The sequence below is a fragment of the Sturnira hondurensis genome, unplaced genomic scaffold (assembly GCF_014824575.4).
Source record: "Sturnira hondurensis isolate 20B ecotype Veracruz unplaced genomic scaffold, ASM1482457v3 Scaffold0007164, whole genome shotgun sequence".
NCBI classification, from domain to species: domain Eukaryota; kingdom Metazoa; phylum Chordata; class Mammalia; order Chiroptera; family Phyllostomidae; genus Sturnira; species Sturnira hondurensis.
Genome location: NW_028079795.1, coordinates 78956 through 95276, shown reverse-complemented (window position 1 = coordinate 95276; position 16321 = coordinate 78956). Strand labels below are relative to the sequence as shown.

At 57.0% G+C, this 16321-nt stretch overlaps 1 protein-coding gene across 1 annotated transcript in view; it reads left to right on the top strand.

Moving 5' to 3' along the window:
* The window catches only part of GTF2IRD1 (GTF2I repeat domain containing 1), a 106943-nt gene that overhangs the window by 12767 nt on the left and 77855 nt on the right, over positions 1–16321 (top strand). The gene's annotated exons all lie outside the window — the stretch shown is intronic.

The following is a 16321-nucleotide window of genomic DNA, read 5'->3' as shown; positions in this document are numbered from 1 at the left end:
CCTCACTGTAAGAAGTACCTCCCAAAGGAGACACTCCAGGAGCCTCGGTGGGACAGGCGGGTATCTTGGGGCACCACCTGGGACAGGTGGACCCAGACTCGGTGATGCAGGCCCCAGGTGTGTCCTGCTGTTGGTGTTGAGTCACTGCCCGTGTGGGCCGTGGCCACCCTCATGCTGCTGCAGAGCGCTCTCGAGACTTCAGGGAAGACGGGGGCCAGGCATGCACTCTGCCGGGTGGAGTTGGCTCATGTCCGAGTACCCGCTGCTCACCGTTCCCCTGGGGAGCCAGTATGGGGCTACGGCAGCCCCACGAGGAGGCTTCACACTCTGTAAGCCGGACCCTCAGAGCCCGTGGGTGGGGCATGAGGGTGCCTGGGCAGGGCCTGCAGCCCCTCCCCACTGACCTGCACTTCTGCAGGGACAGAACTTGGGAGGAGCAGTGACTTTCTCTCCCCAGGTTTCAGGTGGGGTTTCTTTTTGGGCATGAAACTTGTTCCCTTTTCTTTGGCTTGATGTCCAGGGCTGCAGACGAGGAGGACAGACTGGGCAGCCCGGAGTTGGGTCTGCTCGGCAGGCTAGTGGCTCCTGGAATTCCCCTCCGCTGTCTCCATATCCCACCCCAATATCCCAGATGTTGGCAGCATGGCCCCATTTTTGGCTCAGGAAATGACCTCTTTGTACCTTCAGGGTCCCTCTGGTTGTCAGGGCACGTGGCACCTCTAGGAAGCCCACCTCCGACCTCACTGTGACCGCAGAGAGGAGGCTGGGCTCCTGTCTAAAATCCCTTACCCTCTTTCAGGAGGACCACCCTCACAGAACCTGTAGCCCAAGTTCTGATTTACAGAGGGACAAGCAGGCCAAGAGAGGGGCAGCACCCAGGCTCCCTTTTGGAGTGGCATATGGGCTTAGAAGCCAGGTCTCTGGACCCCCTAGCCCGCAGCAGGACTTAGCCGTCCCTGGGGCCCCCGCCTTCCACCCCTAGCAGCCCAGAGGTGGGCACTGGGTTGAGTAGAAACCCGCAGGAGGAGAGGGAGCAGCCCAGCTCAGGAGTGTGGGGCTCGGTTGCCAGGATTAGATCACCCACGAGGGATGAACTCTTCTGCCCAGCCTCTTCCCGACAAGAAAGGGCCTGGTGCTGCCTCATCTCCATTGCTCATCGCTCTGAGGCCTGTTTCTGTCTGGTAGTGGGGCTCTCTGGGGACATGATCACCCTGGGGGGTTGGCACCACCACAGCACCAGCATCTTCCCATCCTCCACTGACACCCAGCCCCCAAGCTCTGCACATGCTGAAGAACCAGTACATATTTACACAGTGTGCTGATGAGCCGCTGAAGATCAGCCAGAACTTGGAGGGAGGCGAGTGCCAGGGCTGCATTTCCCACCCGTGTACCCTGCACGTAGGGGAACAGAAATGTCATCGCACTGCCAGCCAGGACACGGGTTGAGGAGACGCGGTGAGCTCTTCGACTCACTAGGGAGGACAGAAGCTCAGCAGGCGCTGTCTGCGCCCAGCAGTCGTAGCTGCCTTCCTTTAAAGAGCGCCCCTGATCTCCGGGCCCTGTGGGCCCCGTGCCAGACCCTGTTCACACGTGAGTGCCAGCGGTCTTCACAGCGCTGAGAGCAGTAGAGTTGGTGGCACCATTTGGCTCGTGAAGAAACTGAGGCATGGAGAGTTCAGGTGCCTCAGCGGAAGCCACCAGCTGGTGATAGCCAGGGAGCCCACCCAATCCAGCTTCAGCTGACCCCAACACCCTGGCGTTTCCGCCTCCTCAGGCTGACCAGCTGTGGGTGTGGTGGGGTTGGAGGTGCCAGGGGAGGGCCTTGGATGCCAAGGATGCCACGTTGGGCCAAGCTTCGTTGTGCACCCCCCCACTCCCAGGCCTCCGCTTCATTTGAGCTATTCGCTCACCCACCCAGCCAGCACGTTAGGAGTGCCTGACCTGGTTCTGGGCGCATCTCGGTTGTGCAGGCTGGTGAGACCACAGCCTCCCCCTACCTGCCCAGGGTTGCCCTTGGTACTGTCTCTGCCATCCTGCACACACCATCTCACCAGCAGAGTGAACCAGCCATGGGGTGGGCACCTGTTCTTGTCCTGGGTTGGCAGAGGGTGTGAGCACAGGGGCTCTTGGCTCAGTGTTCGGGCCTGTGTCCTGAGTGCAGAGGCCTCGGGGCCCATCTGGGAGCTGGCCCCCAGCTGAGAGGCTGTGTGTCTCCACCCACCCCACTGGTGTGGGTTTTCTCATCATGAAGAATGAAGCCCTCTGGAGCCCTCAGCACCCCTCTTCTTTCTCTCCTTCCTTTCTACCCTGGACCTCACAGCCCCCTGCCCACCCTGCTTGCCTCCCCAGCCCTTGTGTTCCTCTAGGTTCCTTGACTAGCCACCTGACCTCTGACCTCTCATATCTGGGACCAGTCCCTTCTCCCCTCCGCTGACTCTCCAGCTCTCCCTTGTCCTCAGTTTCCCTCTGACTCTCCTACTTCATTCTCCCCAGGCTCTCGTCCCTTTGAGTGCGCACACACACACACACACACACACCTTGTATCTCAGATCTTGTTCCTTCAGCCCAGAGTCCCCTGCATACTCTTAGCCCCTGACACCACAGGTTACAGGTGGCCCTAAGGATCTCAGACTCAGCCCCCTCCCTTCTGTGCTCTGCTCTTCTGCATTCTGCTGCCATCATCTGCCTCAGACATGGCCGTTTCCGGCCCAGACTATTGCAAAAGCTTAATAGGGGGCAGTTCCCTGCTCCAGTCCTGCCCCTGTAGTTCACCTGCCATATCTTGCCAGAACCCCTTAAAATGACCCTGTCTTGCCCCTGCTGCAAACCTTTTGGTGGTCCCATCCCCTAAATGATGATCTTCCAGAGTGCCTGACCTAGCCCTAGTGGTTGACTGCGTCTGTTTGCCCACCACCTCCTGCCCTGCCCTGAACATTTGAGCCATGGAGAACCAGGCCCAGTCACCCACCCCATCCACCGCCCTGCCTGCGCCCCGATGCAGCACATGGGCGGCCCAGGCTGGTGGTTGGGTTTCCTGGGCAGCCAGTAATGTGGCATGCCTTCAAACACATTTGCTCAGCATTTACTTCTAGGGAGATGGGCCCTGTGGGGGGCAGGGCTGTCATCCCCCTTGTAGAGAAGCAGTGTTTGGACATAATTCCCTGGCTCTGCTCCTCCCCTGCAAACTTCTCTGTTGTGGCATCAGGTTCTACTTGACTTCGATGTCACCTCCTCCAAGGAGTTTCCCCTGAATTCCCCACCTGCCATCCTGTGCTTGTATGTCACTTATTTTTATTTTTAATGGAAGTAGAACTTCTTCACAGTAAAATGCATGCATCTGAAGTGCCCAGCACAGTGACTTTTTGACCTGTGTATACACCCACATAAGACCACTCAAATTGAGATGTGTCACGCTATGCTTTAATCTTTTTATTTTTTCCTCATAGCCCATATTATTGTAATTGTCCCCTCTGCTCCCAGCCTGGGACTCTGTCAAGGGCAGGAGCACCTGCTGTCTGTCCCATTGCTGTGAAGGATGAAGTGTGATGGTGTTGCTGTGCATGTGTGTGTGGGGGGCCCTGTCCCCGTAATGTGTGACCACAAGTTGCTGGGGGGGAGGGCAGGGCGGCTGTGGGAACTTGTGTGTTCCGAGCCTGGCCAGGGGCCCCACTGCAAGGTCAGATGCCCCCTCTTCGGAGGGCAGAGGGGCTGTTCCCAGTCTGCAGCCACAGCCTCAGCTGGGAGCACCGCCCTGCCCGGAGAGGCCTCTGCTGGCTAGCAGCCTGGAGATTAGTCTCCAAGGCCACGACGCCAGTTGCCATAGGCACGCAGACCCAGTCGGGATTGCGATTTCTCATCCTGGTCACGCAGGTGGCGGCGGCTGCCCCTGCCTGTCCTCCAGGAGCTGGACCAGGGCTTTAAATAAAGGGGCGGAAACCTGACCCCAGAGAGCTGCCCGCTGCAGCCAGGGCACCCTATGCTGCCATAGCACCCTGGCCGTCTGCTTTAGGACAGCAGAGAAGAAACCTGAATTCAAGGTTCCCTTCATTGTCTTAGCCCCCAGAGTGCAGGCGCAGCCCTGGCCTGGTCCTGGGGTGGCCGATCTTCGAGGAGACACCCACCTTCATGAACCGGTCTCCACCTGAGAGGGGTAATGCCTTCAGGAGTCCTGAACTGGGGAAGAGGAGCTGGCGCTTCCCACCACCAGGCCTGTCCTGCCCTTTGCCCAGCCTGGGGCTGATTTCCTGCCCTGGGTTTGGGGCAGCTGTGGGGGCTAGTTGGTTACTTTTAATTTTCTGCTAAGAGTGAGGTTTCTGCTATTTTTGGCAAATGGCAAAAGCAGTACCTCCTTATCGCAGATAACTTACAGAAACGGGACAGGTAGAGGAAAGAGAAGCTCCTCACAGCCCAGTGCTCTGAGAGGAGCAATCGGGAGTCTGCGTCCCAGGCACCTCCCGTGTGGCGGTGTTGGCCCCCGGGGCGCTTGGAGTACCCGCTGTCGCCTCTCTGTGTGCGCTGTCCGCACTTGTACGACCTGCGCGGGTGTGCCACAGAGCGAGCTCATCCCTGTGTTTCAGACAACTCTCAGAGTGCATCGATGGCAGCGCTGGGTCGGAGGGCAGGAGCTTGGGGAGACCCGTCGAGGCAACTCTCTTGTTGGCTGCCTGACTAGGGAATCCTTTAAACTTTGTCAAAAAATGTTATTTATTATAAGTCAACAGCTCAATAAATTTTAGAAGCCAAATAACCCAGGTAACTAGCACTCAGATCAAGAAAAGAACGTCCCTGGCCCCTCAGAGCCCCTTTCCTGCCGCCCCTCCCGCCCCCCCCCCGCCGCCGCCCACCCGCAACACGACCACCACCCTGACCTTGGACATGTCCGTGTTTGAACTGTGCGCAGACAGAACTGTGCAGCATGGCCATCTGCACCTGGGCCCTTTCATCATATTTGAGAGACTCCATGGTGGTGCACAGAGGTGTGGTTTGTTTATCCGTCTGATGTCTTTTTCAACAGATCAGGCACCCGGGAGAATGCAGTAGAAGCAGACACATGGGCATTGCACTGAAAGCAGAATGCTGTCTGAATTACTGCCCATTCTCAAAGAAATGAAAGTCTGTTTCCTTAAAGGACCTGCTCCGGTCAATAGGAAAGAACCTGTACCCGGCACAGCCGTTGTGAGCCCGCGCTGGGCGTGCCGATCTGGGCTGCAGTCCTCCCCCTCTGGGCCCCCGTGTTCTCAGATATATGTGGAGGTGGTCGGACGAGGGGTCGGGTCCATCTGGCTCTGAGCGCCGTGATGCTAAATGTATCCTTAGAAGCGCTAAGAGTTTATTTTCTGCAGTGGCATAAGATTGCTCTTGGAATCCTGTTTATCAACTTGCCTCACTTTCTACATACAGCGCACTACACTGTCCTTGACCTCTGCCACCTTAGCCCCAGGCCATGTGATCGGCGGGTGGGTTCTTGCAGGTAGTCCAGTCCCCTTTAGAAGCGAACTCAGACCCTCCTTAAGAGGTCTTAACACTTAGGTGATTTCTGCTTTGAAAACCCACAGAGATGGGGGACTGACGGCCTGTGAGGCAGCCCGTTCTTCCATCTGGGGACAGCCCTCCCTGGGAAGTGTCTCCTGGGGTTGAGCCGAAGCCTGTGTATCCCTGAAGCTTCTGCCCGCGCAGCGTAAGTGGACCCGGACTTGGTGTGGGGCTTTAGGGGCCAGTCGTGGCGTCAGGAATGGGGAGACGACATGCATCACCAGGCCTGGCATGGCAGGCGCCCCTTGACAGCACTCGGGAAAGGCAGTAGCTACTGTTACTGTTATTTTTAAATTGTAAAATACCCATCCCATAAAATTGTCAGTCTTCATTTGGAGGGCGCAGTTCAGAAGTGTGAGGTTCATTCGTCTCGTCGTGTGCTCCATCCCCAGAACTCTCCTCATGTTCCCAAACTGCAACCGTACGGGTTAAACACGGTCTCCCTCTTTCCTCTTCTTTGCCACCCCTGGCAGCTTCTGTTCTAGTTTCTGTCTCTGAATTTGAGCATTCTCCTTACTTCATACAAGGGAAGCATACAGTATCTGTCCTTTGTGACTGGCTCATTTCACTTAGCATAATGTTGTCAAGGTTCACTCATGTTGCAGGTTTTTCCTTCTTTTGAAAGCTGAATAATAAATACTCCATTGTGTGTGCCTGCCGCATTCTCTTATCCATTCATCTGTGGATAGACACGTGAGTTGCTCTCACCATTTGGTTATTGGAAATAATGCTGCTATGAACGTGTGTGTACAATATCTTTTGGGGACTTACCACTTTATTATCAACATTGTTTTAATATAAGATCTCAAACCTGGAGTGGAGCTGAGAAGTCACCTCTTTCAACCTGTTCCCCAGTGCTCGGGTCTCCCCATCCAGCTTCCCGCTGAGACTGCTGGCCTTGGACGCACCCGAGGGGCATAGTGGGAGCCTCCTGCCTCCTAACACCTCTGACTAACCCAGGGCTGGGAACTGGGGTGGCTAAGGCTGGGGGGACGAGGCTTCGTGAGTGGGGTCATGGCAGGGGGAAGCAGGCCCGGGCGCCCTCTGTGGCTCCAGGTGCATCGCTAGGAGGAAGCAGGTGAGGGTTGTGGCGGAAGAAACACAGATTTGATGCTGGGACAAACTTTCCTCAATGGCAGGAATTGAGGAACAGTGATGTTTATCAGGAGAGTCTTGGAGACTGAGGTCTTTAAGAATAGATTCCACTGCAGCTGACGTCTAACTGCCCCATGCAGTGAGGTGGGTCTAATCAGCCCCATTTGACACCTGAGGAACGCAGAGTTTGGGGAGATTAAATAACGCTCATCAAACTGGTTCTCAGGAAGGCAGGACTTTCCCCTCCTTGAATGGCGCCCAGCGCCAGGGCTCTTGAAAGGCTAGTGGATCAATTTGTTTTCATTTATTTATATCCCACCTTATCCCAGAAGTGATCTGACAGACTGATGAACTGTAGTGAAGTGAATCTGAATTGGAAAATGCCTGCTGCGGAATCTGTCGCTGTTAGGAATGTGCTCAGCTGTAAGTAACCCAATAAGCAGAGCCTGGAGAAGCCAGGGTTTGTTTTCTCCTGTAGAGAGAAGTCGGGAGACGGGCAGTCCAGCACTGGGCCGGCTGCTCAGGGACATCACAGGAGCTGGCGCCTCTGCTCCCTGGCTCTTCCATCCTCGGCAGTGGCTTTGGTCATTGTGGCCTAAAGGGGCAGCCGGTGCCTGCCCTGTAGTCAGGGTAGCAGGGCCAAATAGGGATTGAACCAGCGACAGAGGCTGCTGCTGAATCCTAGATTCTTGCCGTGAGTAGATTGGCAAGTGGAGTGTACCAGGATGTACACTCTGTAGCCACCGATTGGAAGGGGGGTCTTGGTCTGTTATAAGGTAGACCGGGTGACTTTACAGATGATAAAGTCTGACTGAACCAGGATACTTCGAAAAAGAAATCTTTAAAGAAGTGTGATGTTCAGCATGCTGAATTACTACCTGTATGTACAGCTGCAAGGCAAAGAAACTTCCACTAAAAGTGGCCTAAGCAGTATGGGCTTTTGTTATCCAGCCCGAAGCCCAGACGCGGCAGAGCTAAGGCGGCGAAGGGCCGCATTCTTCCACACGTCCTCTCTGCCGTCCCTCCACGTGCTGGCTGCACCTCCTGGGCTGGCCCCTCCTGTCCTCAGATGCAGTCATGGTTGGGGGTATCACATCAAGAGAAGGGCATCTGTGGTTTGAGTCCCTTTCTAAGAGCCAGAGAAACTCCTGGAAGGCCCTTGGGTCTCAGTGGCCAGAACTGGGCTACCTGCTTCTCCTTACACCGGTCCCAGGTGAAGGGATGATGGGCTTGCCTTGAGCCGAGCCTTGGAGGGTCACCAAGATTTACAGCAACCTGTAGATGAGGACACAATGGGGACTCTGTCGGCAGGGACGGGGGAAAGGACTTAGGGTCAGAGCAGGGTTGATGGACGCATTGTGTTGACCACAAGTCTGGGTTGCCACCCATCACACTGGCTTGTTCGAGAGCCCCTTTAGCTGCCCCGTGGTCTGCTCTGTCCTCTGCCAGCTGCAGCGATGGGCCAACAGTGGGGAGGGGGCAGGAATTAGGGCCCAGGCCATTCCATCCCCACTGAGGGGTCCTGAGACAGGAGATGGTGTGGCCAGTGGGGGTGGGGCTTCTGGGGAGGAGGGATGCCCCTGCCCCGCCTCCAGGAGGGGAGATTTCTTTTTGTTTGTTCTTTCAAGCTCCTTTTTCAAGAAACACAAGCATATGGCAGCGGCTGGTGCGGGGGCCGTGTTTGGGTGGTGTGTACGCTTGCCTTTTGCATGGTTGAGTGTATTTTTTCACCAGCCCCAGCACCCAGCTGGTACACAGGGGAGGGAGACTTGAGTCAGAGGTGCTCCCCTGGCATCCGGAAAATTCCAGCTCTTTCTAGCAGGTTCTGGGGTTCCCGGTGGGGAAGGGATTAGAGAACGTTTGGAACCCAGGCCTGAGCTCTGCGGGGGTCTGAGCTGAGGCCTGTGCATCCAGACGATGAGGATGTGGACCAAGATTTGTGAGCAAGGTGCAGGGAGTGAAGGGCTCCTGGACTCCTTTCTCGAGGCTGCTGTGATAAATTACCACAAACTTTGTGCCTTAAAACACCCAAAACTTACTCTCACAATTCTTGAGGCCAGAACAAAATCCATCTGCTCAGTCGATTCAAGGTGTCAGCAGGGCCATGCTCCAGCCGGGGGTTACCGGGAGAACCCGACCCTTGCCCCTTCCAGCATCTGGTGGCTGCCAGCATTCTTTGGCTCGTGGCTGCATTACTCCACTTTTCACGGCTGGCCTCTCAGATCTCTCTCTGCCCCGTCATCGGCCTGCCTCCTCTCCTGTGCATGTCAGATCCCCCTCAGCCTCCTTCAAAGGAGACGTGTGATGCCACTTAAGTCCCACCTGGATATCTAGGATAATCTTCCAGTTCCGTGACCATAATGTGATCACAGCTGCAAAAGTGACTTTTCCATAAAAGGTGAGACTTCAGACTCCAGGGGATTAGGGTATGAATGTCTTTTGGGGTCTACTTTGGGGCTTGTCACAAGTCCCTAAGGGCAAATTTGAGCAGCCATTCTTATAGATGGGCTCTCCTATAGTATATGCTGGTGAGGAAGAGGAGGGTGAATGGGGATTCCCAGCTGATCTACCCCAGCTCTCCCCCACTCTGTGCACATGCCTGTGTACACCCCAAACATAGCTCCAAGCTCTATCCACCCTTCTAAGCAGCTACCTCTTGGGGGCAGCACCACATCTGCATGGCCTGTCCTCAGGGTGTATCAGTTATTTATCATGGTGTAACAAGTAGCCCCAAACTTAGCAATGTCAAACATCTGTCATTTCTCACGTTAATCTCTCACAGTTGGAACTTGACTGGGCTCAGCTGGGTGGTTCTTTCTCAAGGTCTGTCCTGTAATTGTAGTCAAAAGACATCTGGAGCCCTGGCTGGTATGGCTCAGTGGATTGAACACCGGCCTGCAAACTGAAAGGTTGCCGATTCAGTTCCCAGTCACGGAACATGCTTGGGTTGTGGGCCAGGACCCTAGTTGGGGGTTTGTGAGAGGCAATTGATCCATGTTTCTCTTGCACATTGATATTTCTCTCCCTTTCATCCCCCCTCTCTCTAAAACTAAGTAAAATCTTTAAAAAGGGTGTCTGGGGCTGGGGTCATCTCAGAGACTTTCTTGTTGGTTTGATAGCTGGTCTGGGGAAGAGCTGGGGTTGCCCAGGCACCCCGAGATCTGCTTAGCCTCTGCAGCACGGTGTCGTCATGATGACCGGACTTCTGACTTGTTGGCTCACCGCTCCAGTGGTGTGCGCAGAGGGAGAAGCCCAGAGAAGCCTAGTACCTTTTGGGATCTGGCCCTGGAGGTCACGCGGCGGCACTTGCAAGCACTCTGGGGGTGAGAAGCAAGGTGTTAAGGCCCCCATTCAAGAGGCGGGGGATGGCATGTCACTACTTGATGGGACAAACGTCAGAGTTTATGTCATATTAAAAGCCATTGCGGGAGGACACACCAGAGAAGAGGCCCCAGGGGCCCAGAATGGGGGTTTGTTTACCCAGAGGTTTCTGGGGGCCTGAGTACCCACTGATGGCCTGGCACAGGTGTGGGCACCACTGGGGCAAGTCTTCCTGGGCTTGAGGCTGCCTCCCCCTTGGAGGAGGGCTGGAGCGGGGCCTCTGAAGTGCAGGCCCAGCCCCGGGGCCTCAGTGCAGGCTGTTTCCCACTGGACAGTCCCAGAGTCTGTCCACGGTCTATGTCCAAAGCCCTGCAGGGGTCTGTGCCAGCTCCCCTCTAGCCTCGGTGAGGCTCCCACGCCACATCATGCTTGCTCATGCCTCAGCCTGTGCTTCCCCTGCTGTCCAGGGTGCCCCCTCCTCACCACCCACCTTCTTCACATCTCCTGATTCTTCCAAACCTGCCCCTCCCCTCAGATGCCCCTCCATGCCCAGTTCCGTGTACCAGGCTGGTACCCGGCAGACCCAGGGAGCACAGAGGAGCTGGTGGTCGCATGGGGCCCAGGTACCTCTGCTTTCCGGCAGAGGAAGAGCGGCGAGGGTGGAGGGAAGGAGGAGCTGTGGGAGCCCCGCTGGGGCAGCAGGCCCCTCCACGCCTGCAGAAGTCGAGAGTGAGCCAGGCAAGGAGAGGAGTGTCTCTTACAAAGGTCATGGAGGTGCTGAGACCCAGAAGCCAGAGGACAGTCATGTCCAGGGGCCTGGAGACTCAAAGGGCAGGGTCTGGGTTCCCATTTGGGCCACTGGCTAGGGAAGGCATCTTCCAGAAGCATCCTTGGGCTCAGAGTACAAGCCCTTTTTCTTCTGGGGTCTCCTGTCACTCCAGCCGGCTGAGTGCTCTGATAGGTGGCTATTCCAGAGGGGAGTGGCTGAAGGCTTTGTCATGGGGTAAAAGGAACACGGGTTCAGTTGGCGAGACCTGGGTTCAGCTCCCGGCTTAGCCCCATCCTGGCTCTGGGGCCTTTGGTCGGGGCCCGAGCCTCTGAGTCCTCTGTAACGTGAGGGTGGGTGTGAGAATTAATGTATACTGGGGGCTTGGCCGGTCCTGGGTGCCTAGGAAACAGCCCGGTCCCTCCTTCCCTCCCTCCATCTGCAGAGCCCCCTCCGAGGGAATGGTGGCCATGCCCACTCTTGGCATTTGCTTTTCGGCTCCCAGGCCCTTTGTGTGCATCTGTGTGTGCATCTCTGAACCCCGGTGCTCGTGGTGTGAAGGGACAGCCCTGGGCCATCAAATGCACAGACCCTGCCTCGCGTCCTCTCTGTCTCCAGCCAGGAACATGGCCGGCTGGACCCATGGGTCTCGTCAGCTGCCCAGCTGGCCTGTCCACCACACCTGGATTCCACCATTAGCCCCTGGATTAGGAGTGAGTCATAGATTCCAAATCTCATGCTGGTTTTGTCACATACTTTGAGTTAGAATGTCCTGCCTCTGGATCTTGGTATCTTTACCCTTAAAATGGGTGCAGTCCCCTCTGCCCTGCTGAGCTTCCCCATTGGAGGTCACAGGTGTCAGAGTGCTTGGAAACAAGATGGCTGCCTCCACGGGGAGGGCGAGGCCCCGCACAAGGGCACTTGGTGGGCAGCCGCGGTTGGCTGGCGTGAGGGTGGCCATCCAGCCTGGGAGAGGAGGAAGGAGCTGGCGGTGGAAACAGGCCAAGGAGGGAAGGGGGTGGGGGTGTCAGCATCTAGGATGGTGGGTGGGGAAAAGGGAGTTTTTAAATGGCCCAAGCTGGGAGGTTCATCTGCAGCCCTAATTTTTGGCATGTACCCCCTTCCTACCTCTGACCCCATCATCCCCATTCACTTCTGTGGGGCCTCGTGGCACTGGGGGTAGGCGAGTACTCACCAGAGCAAGCCCCTGTCTCCCCAGGCATCCAGGCCACGGGTGCTGGAAAGGACGGGCTGAAGGACACCTCTCCTCAGCCTCTCAGCTGGCCCAGTGCACCCAGTGCAGGGTGTTTCAGATTGGGAGTCCGGCTGAAATGATGTCCTCTTGCTCAGGCTTTCTGGGCCTGACCTCTGTGGGTGCTTCCCACCTGCAGGCAGGCCTGCCTGGGTGATGGATACAGACGCTTGGCTCATCTCTGGCTCAGGGTCCGGGCTGGCCTCCAGCTCTCAGTCCCAGCAAAGCTGCCACTGTCTAGGGAAGGAATCCTAGCAAGGGAGGGAGGAGGCAGGCGGGCAAAGCTGAGGAAACTGGAATCAGGATGTTGGAGCTGGAAACGTCCTTAGGGAGCGGGCTGTCCGCGGCTGCGTGTCAGGTTCCCCTGGGAACTCAGAAATAAGTTTGTCCTGGGCCCCGCCAAGGACCTGTTGCCTCAGGGCTCCTGGGGCCCAGGAGCCTGGGGATTGGACTGGCAGGTGTTGGCAGCAGCTGTGCTGCCTGCTTGCCTCCCTTGCAGACGCAGACGGGCAGGCAAAGCTGAGAAGCTGAGTGACGGGGCCGGTTTCCCACTGCAGTGCTCCGCAGGCCAGGAACCCGGGATCTTCTCTTCTCGTGATCCAGCTCTGCATTCGGGGGCTCTGTCCTCTCTGGCCCATGCTGGACCCTCAGACACATCAAGGGAGTAGCTTCTTCCTGTGACCTCCCTGGATCCAGTGGCCCTGCCCCCTGCTTTGGGAGGCCCCCTCTCTTTGTCCCCTTCCTCTAGGAGCCCCTTGCCCCAGCCCTGCCTCTCACCTTACTGAGTGAAACTGAATATTTCAGACCCAAAGGCAGGACTGAATGTCCATCACTTTGTCTTCCCTTGTGCTGTCTGCCCTTGTTCTCAGAGGCCAAGAGGGCATTTGGGCTCCCGGTCCTGCTGGTCCCTGTGTTGTGGGCTGACTGACCGTCATTTGCCTGGGCTAACCCCCAGAAAGTCTGGGGTGAACCAGGGCAAGTTGGTTAACTTGGCTGAGTGTGAGGGAGGGCAGCTGACACACATTGGTGCCTCGCCCCAGACGTTCTGCTGGTTATCTGGGTGCCGCCAGTGCTGCAGGTCCTGGGACCGTGCGTACTTGGGTGAGCACCTGTTGGGGCCACCTGTCTGGCCCAAAAGCCTCCCTCCCTTTCAGTTCCAAGACTGCCCCTCTGTGACCTAACTTTACCCAGAGCTGTGGTCTCCCACAGTGCCTCTTGTTTTTGGAGAGCCAGGCAAGCCAGAAGTTGTCAGACACTCTGCTTATAGCTTGCAGACGTCCTGGCTCCCACCTGAAGGGGCTGACTGTCACACTCGCTAGTTCCTGAATGCTTGAGCGCCCGTGAAAACCCAAGCAGAGTTTGAGACAGTGGGGGCACGGGTTACCCCAGAGGCATGGCCTCTGGCCTCCCAGAGCTCACATTCTAGTTGGGGGAAGTCAGGCAAGAAGCCTACGGACAAGTCACTTCAGATCCACGAAGAAGAAAAAAGAAGACACGGGAGTGAGTGTATGGGGTGGGGACTGCCAGCGTGGCCCATGGTCAAGGAAGGCTCCAAGGAGCTGGTGATTGACTGAGGCATGGGGGAGCAAAGGAGACAGCGAGTGGGAAGAGGTGGAGACCTGGAATAGCCTTCCCCCAGGGAGGAACCGCGCATAGGAGGCCTCGGGAGGGCCCAGGTGACCAGGGGCCTTGCAGCCAAAGGAGTGTTGCTTTCCATTCTGCATACGGTGGGGAAACCACCAGAAGCTTCTGAGCAGGACAGCAACATGAGATTTCTGAGGCTGCTGTTTGCAGGAAGGACAGGGGTGGGTGCGCACAGAAAGGTGGGGAAGCAGGTGAGGAATTGCTGCCAGGGCATAGCCAAGCAAGGATGGTGCCCTGGATGGGCAGGTGACGAGGAGTGGACAGATGTTAGTGTTCTCTGGAGACTGCCTTATAAATGACAGAGAGGGGCTCTGGGGTGAGGCCTCAGTTTTGGCCTGAGCACCCTGAGCAGGTGGCCGGAGAGAAGCAGATCTGAGCGAGAAACACGGGACTGTGTCCCCTTTAAGCTGCTGGTTTGACTCGGAAGAATAATGTAGGAGGCAGGCAGGAGGTGGCGTCTCAGCAGAGGAGGTGAGAGAGCAATCGAGAGTCACCAGCACGTAGGTGATATTTTTAAAGCCAAGCAGTTGCCTAGCAGTGAGGCAGGGTGTTGGGCAGGGAGGGGAGAGGGCCCAGGACCCAGTAGCATTTGACAGTCATGCCAAGAAGGAAACCCAGGAGGTGGGAGGAAAACCAGGTGTGTGGCGCCCCAGCAGCCTCTGGAGGTATTTGAGGACAGAGAAGGGTGCTCCTGGTCTCCCTGCCTGCCTCTTGACCCTTGTAGGCCATGCCCACCCAGGAGCCCAGGGGTGGCTGGAAGTCCCTTGTCACTGAGGGCTTCCTGGCCACTTTGCCCCAGGGCAGGAGCCAGCTGCCTGTCACCTGTGGCGTCACTTCTGATGTTCTTCCCCAGGTGCCACAGAGCAGTACTTGGCCATTTCCAGCCCTGCTCCTCACTTGGCCCCCCTGCCCTCCATCCCGTTTCCCGGTGCATGATGGCTCGGGCTTTGGCCTCAGTTCTCACTGTCCCCTTCTCCAGGGACTTTCTTCTGTTTATGCTTGGGCACTTGCCTCCTGGCGAGCTGCATGTTGTACTTTGCGTTGTCTGTTCCTTAGAGTCTTTTGGTTTTATTGGGTGATTTTTTTCCCCTCCCTCATTTTCAGTTTAGAACTAGCCCGTTTAAGTGGTTGATCCAATGTGGTGCCATTGGACCTGAGTCTGGGTCTCCTGTGTGCAGGGGTCATGGCTCATGGCTCCCAGTTTCCCTCTGTTGCCCTCCTCTCCAGCCACCGCAGCCCCGGCCACAGGGACCCGACCCCTCTCTCAGAGGCTGGCGTTTGCAGGAGGAGCGCCCTCCTTCATCCGCGAACATATGCACCTGCCCAGGGCTGGGCCTCCTTGGGTTCTGGCGCAGGACAGAGGGCCCTGAGAGCCCAGATGGCCGAGACCAGGAGTCAGGGGATGGCCCACAGCCCAGCCTCCCAGCACTTCCTCCGTCACCCCTCCCTTTCTGACTCCCTGGACCCTTCCTAAATGGATTAGGAGTCTGCAGCCGCAGGGACAGTCTGCAGGCCAGGCCTGGAATGCTGTCTGGTGCCTCCCGCTTCCCCTTGATTTGATTTGGACTCTCGCAGCAGGGAGCTCCAAGAAAGGCCCAACGGCCTTTCTGGGGATGGTTCAAGGGACTGGTGAGCAGGGGTAGCTGAGAGGAGGGAACAAGCCTCAAGCGTACAGGCAGGCAGACCTCGCATCTGGTCGTGCCACAGAAGGCCCCTGCCGTGGCGCCTGGCTGCCTCTTGGCCCGTTAGCACGTCTTACTTGTGGTCTGTCAATGCCCTTGGCATCCTTAATACTCTGGGTTTTGAACTTTGATAATATTGCAGCCTCAGGGAAGAAATACATTTGATAAACATTTAGAAGTGAGCCCAGTCCATATTTTGGCCAGCTGCTGACTGGCCTTTTGCTGAAACCAGTGTTTACCCACAACCCAAAGGCAGGCTGGGGCCAGGATGAGGCCAAAGCCATACTGCCACACACCGCCAGTCCCTTTGAGTGTGTCTGTGACCGACGTTGGACACCTCTTGCCTTGTTGTTTGTGATGTGCTGGGACATTTGCTCTTCTGTGTCATTGCTTTCATGACCCACTTAAAGACCCTGGCTCTTGATTTGGACCACAGTGCCTAGGTCTGTCCTGCATTTCAGGCCCTGAGCAGGGCCCTGGGGGTGCCGTAGTGACCAACAGACTGACCCCTGCCTTCCCAGAGCTTAAGGTCCAGGGGCAGCTGCAGTGACGGAAGACGCCATGGGCTTGGCATCTTTTCAGGCGCCAGGCCCAGCTGTCACCTGCCCAGTGCTGTCCCCTAACCCCCACATTTCTGGTCATGTGTGCAACTCCTCACCCTGACTGACTGGAAGTAAAGAGGCCGGATTCGCGGGCTCCCTCTGGCCCTGGTTGCTGCTCACTTTCCTGAATTGGTGCCTGAGGCCCGTGCACAGGGCACTAGATGGGGCTGAGCCCAGAGACGGAAACCAACCACCCTCTGCTCTCTCCTTTGCTTGGACTGGTGAGGGGGCAGCTGCCTCGAAGGAGGGCACTGTCTCGGGGGAGGCCTGGGGTGGGCTCCCCGGACCTGGTTCCTGGAGTCCGGCAAGGGAGGGGCAGGGTGGAACAGGAACTGAGGGAGGCCGGCCTTTCTATCTGGTGGGTGCTTGAAGCAAGCTGGGGGGACAGCGGCAGCAGGCCCGTTTCCTGCCTGGGGGATTCCTGAGA